Below are 10,804 nucleotides of genomic sequence, written 5' to 3' on the forward strand. Positions count from 1 at the left end.
TATATTTTTTTTTTTTTTATGTATTAGGGCTGTCGTGGTTAATTATTATGTTTACATTCACTAATTTAAAATTTCATTCTGATCAGAAATCAATATATTAATTGTATTCTTTTCTTTCATTCTTTTCTTTCTTTCTTTCTTTCATTCTTTCTTTCTTTTCATAATTTGTTCTTTTTATAAATATTTTCTGGATAATATTTTTGTATTATCACAATGTATAATCATTTAATTTTGGGAATGATTATTTGATTTAGTTGTCTTTTTCTAAATATTTTAAAAATAATTTCTAAATAATATTTTTATATCAGTATAATGGCAATGTAAAAAGCCATTTTTTAATTTATTTTGGCAACAATTATTTGAGGTATTTGTCTTACATTTGCACACAGTAAAAATGGATTTTAACACAAAAATATACAGCTGCCTTAATATTTATCAACGGCTATAGACAATATAATACTGTACACAATATAATGTTGTGAACGTTCAAGTATTTTTTTTTATTTCAATAGTTTTCTTAGACGTTCTCTTTCTTGCATTTGTAAACACTGTAAAATACCAATACCAGACTGCTGATTACATTACAGATGGTTTGTTTGCTCTGAACTTCGAAGAAGAAACTTTAGTATTTGCTGTTTAGTGATGGTGATTAGAACTTTTGCCACGACTTTGAAAGTAGAACATTCTCTCCAGGCCATATCAGAAAAAAGGCCGTAAGAAGTAGGTCATTCAGATCTGACACAACATGACCCAATTTGCTATCTCACTATTTGTTATGTTCCCTTAAATTTCTGCATGAGCGGAGCAAACTATGTAATATATCACTGTCATTCTGATCTTTTAGAGGTCAGCTTGCGATTCCTAATGGACATATTGCATTTTGCATTGCAACGCCATCAGTGGCACCACTTAATATGATGATAGTGTAGAGCAACATACACGAGCACTTGTTGCTTCTACCCAATTCAGTGTTACACAAAAAAATGCAAATATAATTTCTCTTGTGCTGTAGAGAAGGGCTCTTGTTTTATGGTGGTCTGTTTTGGAAATGATGCAGTGTGTTGTAGCGTTTGAGGAGGATCACAAAGGAATCCATTATGGAACCAAAAGATGAAAGTGCTCTTCAAAATGCATCAGACATTGTGCCTTAATATATCTAAAATGTGCCTCTTTCTATTAAGACTACTTTTTGCTCTTCTCATGATGCATGCCAAACAGAAATTTCTAATGAATAGGCGCTGTTTGGTTTGTGTCAATTACTTTAATGTGTTCATAGAAAATGTAGGAGTAACACACATATGTATAAACACAATGCAGCCCTGTAGATTAAGAACAAGAAATTAGATATAAGTGTATCCAAGCCATAAAATAACAATAATTATTTAAAAAATATAAAAATTGTTTATTCAGAATTATTTAATACTTTGATAGTAATATCATATTTTATGGCTTTTTTTTTTGGTGTGTTTTTTTTGGAGAATGTCTAAAGGTCATATCCTTCCATGTCTTGATGTGACTGTTATTTACCCTTCATTTACCCATGCAGTGATAAGCAGTGTTAATCAGTAAGGATGGTCTCCTGAGGCACAGGCGTTTTTAGTATGAGATAATTAACAAATGCACAACAGACTCACAGTAAATCTTGTGGATGCTGTAGAACAGAGCCAATCTCAGCGCTGCTGAGATATGTGAAGTAGTCTGCAGGCTTTAAACGTGCTATGAGCTCTCCTGACAGGTTACTTATCAAGATTTCTACCAAGAGACAGTTATTTCCGTAAAGGGCAGCTCTGGAGAATTTAAGGTCCCACCAACATGGCAATACGAAAATTTAAAAATGAATAATGAAAAATGTTTTGAAAATTGTGTGTATATGGAAGCTAGGTGACAAGTAAATATTTATTTATCTATCTATATTATTTATTTTATTTGTTTATTAATTTACACCACCCTTTAAAAAGGTTATGGCGGACAATTATCATTGTTTTATAATTTATTATTTGTTTATAAATATTATTATTATTTTATTTATTTGAATTTTATTTATTTATTTATTTTCTTGCTTGCTTGCCTCTAGAACATCATACTAAATTCACTCTCTGATCTTACTGCTAATATTTTGCCTGCTGTAATCTTTTCAAAGGGTGTTGTGGTAGAAGTTCAAAGGGATTACTCAAGCTATTCATTTCAAGCCCTACAATGGGTAGGGAGGAGCAAAAATTTGTTTACCACAAATTTCTTAAACTGACATTCTAGTTTTCCATAATTTTGTTTCAGGAATTTTCAGGTTGATGGTGATGCTAGAGTAAAAAGTAAAGTAATTCCAACTAAATCCTATCATGTAATACATTATTGCATTTGGCAGGTGATTTTATCCAAAGTAACTTACATTCAGGGTATTACATTATCAATTTGTGCCTTCTCTAGAAATCAAACACGAGAGAGAGAGAGGCCCAGTTTAGGAGGTTTAGTGCACAACAACAAAAGGCTATTGCCTTAGGCTATTTTGTTATTTTGCTATTTCAGGTTAAACTGTTACTAATATTTCTCTATTTTTATTCAACACATCCATTTTCACCCCGTGTACTTTGAAAATAATTATTTTTAAAAAGATTTCTGAAAGTAGATATGATTGTATATAAATAAATGTTTCTGTTTGATCAAATGTGGATACAGTTAGCATGTACAACATGTTATCTTACGGTACAAGAAAACATATTTATTTTTGAAGTCGTTTAACATTTTAGCTTACAGCATGAGAAACAGATGACAGCACAGGTGCAACTATTGCGTAATACCTCTCAGGGCACAAACACCCCAGTACAGGGAACTAACACTAGATGGCGCTATAGATCCTAAGAGCCTCAGTAGTTCACACAAATAATCTAATCATCAAAATTGTAAAAACTGTTTAGATAATTTAATAATAGATTATAGAGATATAGATTGAGATTGTGATTTAATTAATCTTTTTATCTGTTTAATTAGTTTTTCTCCCTACATTACTGATCATTACAACAGTTTATTTGCAGATGCTTATGCAACTTCATACACTTAGCGTGCAACCCTAGTGCAGGAGGACACTAAATTAGCAAGGCTACGTTCAGACAATACCCTCATCACTCAGCGTCAGCGGTGTCTAATTTATAACTGCGTATGTTTGGCTTCAAAGCTTTCAGCTGTTATGTCTCCTCATCCTGAGCCTTCATCATCCCGATGTTTAGTAACGACTGATGCCTGTAGTAACACAATGCTGGCCTTGGGAGGGCTTAACTTAGAAACGGGGGTCTTTCCGAGTACGCGGCTAACTCTTAGAATAGCATTTGGGCACCAGTGGTGTTGTTTACAGCCTCAGTAAACATACACACGTGGTGGAGCACGGAGCTTTCAGACACGCTATGCAGACAGTCAAGAAACTTGTGTTATGGAAAAACAGAGGGGCTGAGGGCGTACCATGAGGAGGTGTTCTGACAGAGAAGAGAGATTTCTATTTTTAGGGAGACTGGAAAGTACACTGAGGCCTCTCTAAGTATTTCTGAACAACAAATAACATACCGCGGTCGCCCCAGTCTCTATAAACGTCCAACATCCAACAATTTTCAGAAGTGAACTGATTATGAAAACAGAGGGACGAGTTTGAGTTCTGTTTGAGGTTTGATGATACATAGATATTTACAGGACCATCTAGAATGTGCTTCAAATCAGCTGAGACAAGGTAAGGCAAGATATGGCTGACAAACCAGGTCTCCGAGCAGATGTTTTGACTGTAGGCACAACACCTGTGTAGATTGTAGATAACAGCATGGCATGTGTTTGTTATGATATGTCAGTCTTCAGGCAAACTGGACAACTCTAGTCTTGGGAGATTAATATGATTGTGTGGTGAACATTGTGTGGCTATAAAATATGGTGACGAGGGTCCTTTTTTCCGTCTTCTTTTATCTTCTTCCATTCTATAGGTATCTTAATATGTGGAATTGCTGAATAAATCATGCATATGTGATGCTTTTGAAAATATTCACTGAATAATATGACTGAGTTTCACAGATGCAACTTCACACTAATGTTTAAGCATGTCATTGTGTCAGTCAGAAAGATATGAATGTTTGTTTATTATTTATTCAAAGCATTTATTTTTATAAACATACTTTGATATATATATATATATATATATACTTACATACATACATACATACAGGCACACACAAAAACTGCATATTTACTGTATATAAATAGCCTGTATGTAATTTATTATATAATAAATTATATATTTGTATGGGGCATGATGCTATAGTGTCAAGGTCATGGGCTTCCAGTGGAATAGATGAGAAGAGAAAATGTGTATCCTGGATGTTAGATAAAAGCTAAAAGCTGTAAATATAATATCGCTTCATTTTCAAAATCATTCGAGTAGTAATATGAAATGCATCTAAACTGCTGCAATTATTGTTTTCATGTACACAAAGAAAAATATCTTCTGCAATTGTGGCAACAAGTATCCAAATTACAGAAATTTTTTTTTTTTTACAGCTTAGATGAGCCAATATCAGAAGTCTTGCATTTTAAAGACAAAATCCTGACTTCCACTCTCCTCCTGGAGCTGAATACCTTAAGGAAGGACCGAATTCTCACAGATGTTGTGCTTTGCTCTGAGGGCAAAGAGATCCCATGTCACTGCAATGTTCTGGTGTCCAGCAGCCCTTACTTCTATGCTATGTTTTGCAGCAGCTTCCTGGAGACCCAGAAGCCCCAGATAAACCTCCAAGGTGTTCCTTATGACATTCTTACGAGTATGGTGGAGTATGTTTACACTGGGTCCATCAGCATCACCATGGAGCTGGTTCTCCCTCTGATGCAAACTGCCTCAATGCTTCAGTACGGAAGACTTTTTGAGGCCTGCTCCACCTTCCTGCAGGCCCAGCTCAGTCCAGACAACTGTCTGAGCATGAAATCGGCTCGCAGAAATCCTGCACTGCTCAAGCGTGAGGGAAAAAGCAAGAGAGCTGGCCGTGAAGAGCTTCTCAGATGTGGTTGTCTCCGAAGACTTCTGTGAACTCTTGCTACCCGAATTGGTGAGCTACTTGGAAGATGACAGACTTTGCGTTGAAGAGGAGCAAGTATTTAAGACTCTTCTAGCTTGGATCCATCACGACCCGTTCTCCAGACGTGGCACCATCCATGACTTGTTCCGTCGTGTGAGACTGAGACATGTCCACCCTTCATATCTTTTCCAGTTTATTGCCAAAGACCTTCTAGTCCAGTCATCATCTTTAAGCACAGAAATGATTGAATCTGTTCGTTGTCTTCTCTTTTCTGTCGGCACTCATTGCCCTGGCGATCTTGAGCCCATGTGGGCTGCACCGCGGCGTCAAAACTGCAAGGAGGCTCTTGTAGTAGTAGGAGGTCGTAAGAATGGTGAGCGGACGTCTCGTGAGGCGCTACTCTATGACGAGCAAACTCATTGCTGGCAGTGGCTTGCAAAAGTCCCTTTACGGCTCTACCGACCTGCTTATGTCTGCATGCACAGCATCCTTTACGTTCTGGGTGGCTTAACCATGAGAGCAGGAGGCCATTGCACACCTAGCAACACCGTTTACACGCTTTCTCTCAAAACAAACCAATGGAGAATGGGCGAACCCATGCTGATGCCTCGATACACACCATCAGAGCTCCACCTACCTACATTTAATTTTCGTACTCGGTGGATTGACGGCTGATGGACAGCTGTCCAATGAGGTAGAGCGATACAACACCATGTTCAACCAATGGGAGGCCATGGCCCCCATGCCCACCGCAGTTCTGCACCCAGCTGTAGCTGCGCATAACCAGAGAATATACGTGTTCGGAGGAGAAGATGCCATGCAGAAACCAGTTTGAATGATCCAGGTTTGATATTTCAGGGTTATTTTGGATGTTTAATTGTAAAGAGCACAAATTTCAATGATTTTGAAGTGGTAAAAGATGTTTGTTCTTGATAGATGTACCACATAGGAAGGAATCTGTGGTGTAGGATGGAAACAAGGACGGTGAAGAACGTTTGTGCACCAGCTGCAGTGATTGATGATAAAATATACATTGTAGACTGTAAGGAGGGTTTTTTTGTGTGTGTGTTATTGTAAAAATAGCGTTCCATGAAATCAAAATTCTTATTTTTTGTTGCCCGTTGAAGTGATTATTATAAATTATCTATGCAAATCATCAAACTTTGGAATTATTTGTTTATTTATTGAAAGAAGAATGATTTCTGAAGGATCATGTGACATAGAAGACTGGAGTAATGGCTGCTAAGAATTCAGCTTTGCCATGCAGGAATAAATTACATTTTAAAATATATTCAAATAGAAAACAGTTATTTTAAATTGTAGTAATATTTGTTAATATAAATGTTTTTACTGTATTTTTGATAAAATGATTACAGTCTGTTAGCATATGTCAAAATAGGAAAGAAAAAACAATCACAATTTCCGTTTCATGCCAACTACATTTTTTTGTCTCAACAGGCTATACTAGAAGAATGGTAGCCTATGATGTTAAAACCAACAGGTTTGAAAAATGTGAAAATATGAAGGCCAGGAAGATGCATCACTCCGCTACTGTGGTCAATGACAAGATCTATGTCACCGGGGGCCGTTTCATTAACTGCCATGAGAGTGTGGAAGATTCAGACAGCTTTGACTGCTACGTCCCAACGACAGACTCATGGGCGTCAATGGGAACACTGCCATTCAAGCTATTTGACCATGGCTCAGTACCTCTGGTCTATCTCTCTGATAAGTTTCTGCCAGTGCCTACATGAATGTATTTATGTGACAATGTAGCTTAGTCACTTCATACAAGTTTATAAATGTCTGTCTCTTTCTAACCTGTATTTGACAGATCATACTGAGAAAAATATAGAGTAAAAATACAAAGCATATTACGTTAGCAAAGTAATGAGACGCACACATTTTTCAAAGGTCTCTAAACGTGTTTGCACATGTTGTTTTTTGAATGTATGTGAAGTATTTGTAAAATAACTAGTAATAATTATTAAAATAGCTGAAAATATAAAAAATTAAGCTTAAATCATATAGCAGATACAAGTATGATATATTTTTAACTTGATTTTTGATTAACATGTTACCTTTGAATCTCTGTTCAGTATTACTTTGCACTTGACACTGTATAGTTGCACAGTGTAAGTTTACATGAGTACTTTTATGTAAATACATTCCTTCATTTTGTAAACTGATTTCTTATTCATGTTTTTTTCCCCCAAGTATGTAGTGGTTACATCCTGTTGAAAATGAGTTTAATTGATCAATTATGTTTATCATTAAATGGTTCATAAAAATTAATAATGCTTTTGTGTGTTATTTGTAAGTTGCCTTATCTGGCCGTTTAAATTGTATAGTTCATCCAAAAAATAAACTAAAAAACACACTGTAATCATTTGCTCAGTCTCATGCAGATCCAAACCTGCTGACTTGCTTTCTTGTGGAACACAAAACAAAATACTATAAAAGAAAAATTGGATCACATCACACTAACTTTTTTTTTTTTAAACCTTTTTTATTTCCACTAGTGCTGTCAAACAATGAATCGTGATTAATCGCATCCAAAATCAAAATATACGTGTGTGTGTGTACTGTGTATATTTATTATGTATATATAAATACACACACATGCATGTATATATGTAAGAATTTTTTTTTTACATTTGTATATTAAATGTATTTATATATAATATAAATATATACATGTAAATATTTTTAAAATATATAGTTTACTGTATGTGTGTGTATTTATATATACATAATAAATATACACATTACACACATATATTACATAAAAACTTTTATTTTGGATGCGATTAATCGCGATTGATAATTTGACAGCACTAATTTTCACAGAAGTTAGAACCTCACAAGGGTAATAGACCTAAGGTGCGTCCCAAATCGCATACTTATGCACTATTCTGTAACGTTTTGTAGTGTTAATAGTGCTAGTGTGTTCACACTGAAAATTCCAAAACCAAAAAGTGCACTTTAAATACCCGAATGATGCACTTAAATAATAAAAAATGAAGTGTGGAATGTTGGACACTCATGCACTCAACTGTCGCAGCTTTAATTACGTCGCGAAGGGGAAGGGGCTATCAGACTCCGATTATTAATGACAAAATAACCTTATAAAATTCATACACTACATGGTTGAGTACATAGTGCATACGTACATAGTGTTTAAGTGCTTAGTGTATAGTGCGTCATTTGGGACGCAGTTCTAGTTAGGTTAAAGTTGTGAAGTTCTTTTCAATGACACACTGTATAAAAGTCCTAGATCGTAATTTTCCAAAAGGCATTTTGTCAGCTGAACAATATTTCTCAGAGCCTTGCTTTCATTTCTGTCAAAAATTGGGTTTATTAAATGATGACAGAATTCAGATTTTTGGCGAATTATCCCTTTAATTGCTAAATAAAAACAACATCTTTGTATAGCAACATATGTGTTTATTTGATCCTTTAAATGTATTATCTCTTCTATTTGAAATGAAATGCATTCTTATAAATTGTTACATAGCTCTGTTGTGATGCATCATCCTACAGTACCTAGATCACAGATGAAGAAGCTCATCATTTGACATGCCACGGGAGGTGTGAAACATAAGGCAGCAGATGTGTGAGAGAAATGTGTGTCTGAGTATGAGTGTTACTGCCCTTTCTGAGTCTTACATGTCTTCCTGTCACTGTAACAAGTGTCAACATGCCCAGACATGAAACTGCGAATCACAAAGGAGGTTTTGATGAGCCATTAAGAGACTTGCTACTGTCTCTTCTGATAGTGTGAATTCTTTGGTGTATAAATTCACAATTCACAAGTTAAGCAAGTTCTTTGAACTTTGACATTAAGGATGATAAAAAGGTGAACAACAATATCTGTGTTCTGATTACACAATGCAAAATGAGACCTATATACTGCATGTGCTCTGTGAGGTTTGCATTGATTATACTAAGTCAAATTCATATCTGAACATGTGCTGAATGATGGGGTTCAGTCAAGGCTATAGGTGATCTGATGTTATTTTGGGAAACAAACAAGGGAGAACTTTACACCCCCCGAAATCATGTGGCTGGCCCAGATCGCAGATTTGGTTGGTCCAGGATGTAAATTGAAACATTTCACAGAGTGAACCTGAGGGAATGATGAAATCAGTGTAAGAGCAACAGCAACAGGTGTGTTAGTGAGCATGTGTGCGTGTCCGCTGACATGAACGCAAAACAAAAACACTTCTAGACATTTCCATCCACATCGTTACATGAACATTTACTTGTTTTGCTCGTTCACAGACAAATGTTGAGCTTTTCTTAGCTTTAAATCATGAAATGGAAATATGATTGTCATCTAGCCATCTACACGTCTAGGAAATCCCCTCATAGCACTTGTCCCTGAGCTGAGAGCCAAACAGTGACCATGGCTTGGGAAAATATATTTTAAGAGAAGAACAAATATCACGTTGTTGAATGTATTTGCCTTGCAATTGAGGCAAATGCCTTCCTGATGTGCAGTTAAACTGTTGGAATGAAAAGCTAATGAAATGGGTCTCAAGTCAAAATGTTACTAAAACATTTCTGTCTTTTAAAAAGTTTAGACTACCATAACATCATTTATATTGGATATCTGCCTAAATGTTGTGCTTATTAATGTTTCCTAAATTAAACAATGACGCTATACTCATTATTCTTCCTTCTGAATAAAACTAGAATTCAATTGGTAAATTTATTAAAAAAAAAATTTAAACTACATGTGTGTGTGTGTGTTCTATTTAAATATTTTAAAAATGTAATAAGAAAATGTTTTTAATTCTTAAGTCACATAATCCTACAGAAATCATTCTAATATGCTGATTTGTTGCTCAAGAAACATATGCTATTATTATAAAAAAACAGCTATATACCTCGATATTAATCGATTCTCATTTTTACGGAACGATATCGATTCTTAAAGGGGTCATATGATGTTGCTAAAAAGAACCCAAGAATCGATTAGTATAGCCTGTTGTCAGTTAATGGACGGAACATTGAAGGGCACTTCCCATCCAGTATATGTACCCATCCATGGTACTTTTAATATGAAACAAAGTCCGTTAATAAATACAATAAATGCCGTTTTGACGCTGTTTAATGTGGAGTGACAGACATAGTTGCCAAGTCCGCGTATACGCGACTTTGGGCTTCTTTTTTTGTAAAATTGCGTGAAAAAATTCCGGGTCGCGGGTTGCGGTTTTTTGGGTTTATTTTTAAAAATATGGTTGCTTGTTAGGGAAATCTGACAAGCAACTTCATTTCTTTATTTATGTTCGCCGTATTCTCCAATGCATTGGTTGACACTCTGTCTGCTCACAGTTAATAGCCAACCAGTGCAATAATATAAGTGCTGCGGCTTAATTTGTCAAATGTTCCGCCCCCTCATCCCCCTCATTGGAGAAAATCACGTTCAAAAAGAAGGCGCGTGACTAATTTATTGGTAATAAATAATTGATAATAAATAATATTGCTGATAATAAATAATCAAAAAAAATATATTGGGCTTGTTTTGTAAGCTGCGGTTGCTTATTTATCTTGCGAGAGTTGGCAACAGATCGCTGTAGCGCCTCAGTTCAACAGACGCGGTAGCGCGAGGCGCACGTGAACTGATCATCTCCTCCACATTAATACCAGTTTCAGCACAAAATAATCATGACTAAACATCCGAAGGTAAGTTAAAAGAAAGAGTAGAACTTTACAATCTGTATCCTGTCTCATGTAATCGCTCAATCAGTGTTTCAGCC

General features: G+C 35.5%; 1 pseudogene; it reads left to right on the forward strand.

Moving 5' to 3' along the window:
* Positions 1-3,280: 3,280 nt before the first annotated feature.
* On the forward strand, positions 3,281-6,813 carry LOC107714731 (kelch-like protein 38; annotated as a pseudogene).
* Positions 6,814-10,804: the final 3,991 nt, after the last annotated feature.

Source organism: Sinocyclocheilus rhinocerous, unplaced genomic scaffold (assembly GCF_001515625.1).
Source record: "Sinocyclocheilus rhinocerous isolate Xijiao unplaced genomic scaffold, SAMN03320098_v1.1 scaffold2810, whole genome shotgun sequence".
In the NCBI taxonomy this organism is placed as follows: domain Eukaryota; kingdom Metazoa; phylum Chordata; class Actinopteri; order Cypriniformes; family Cyprinidae; genus Sinocyclocheilus; species Sinocyclocheilus rhinocerous.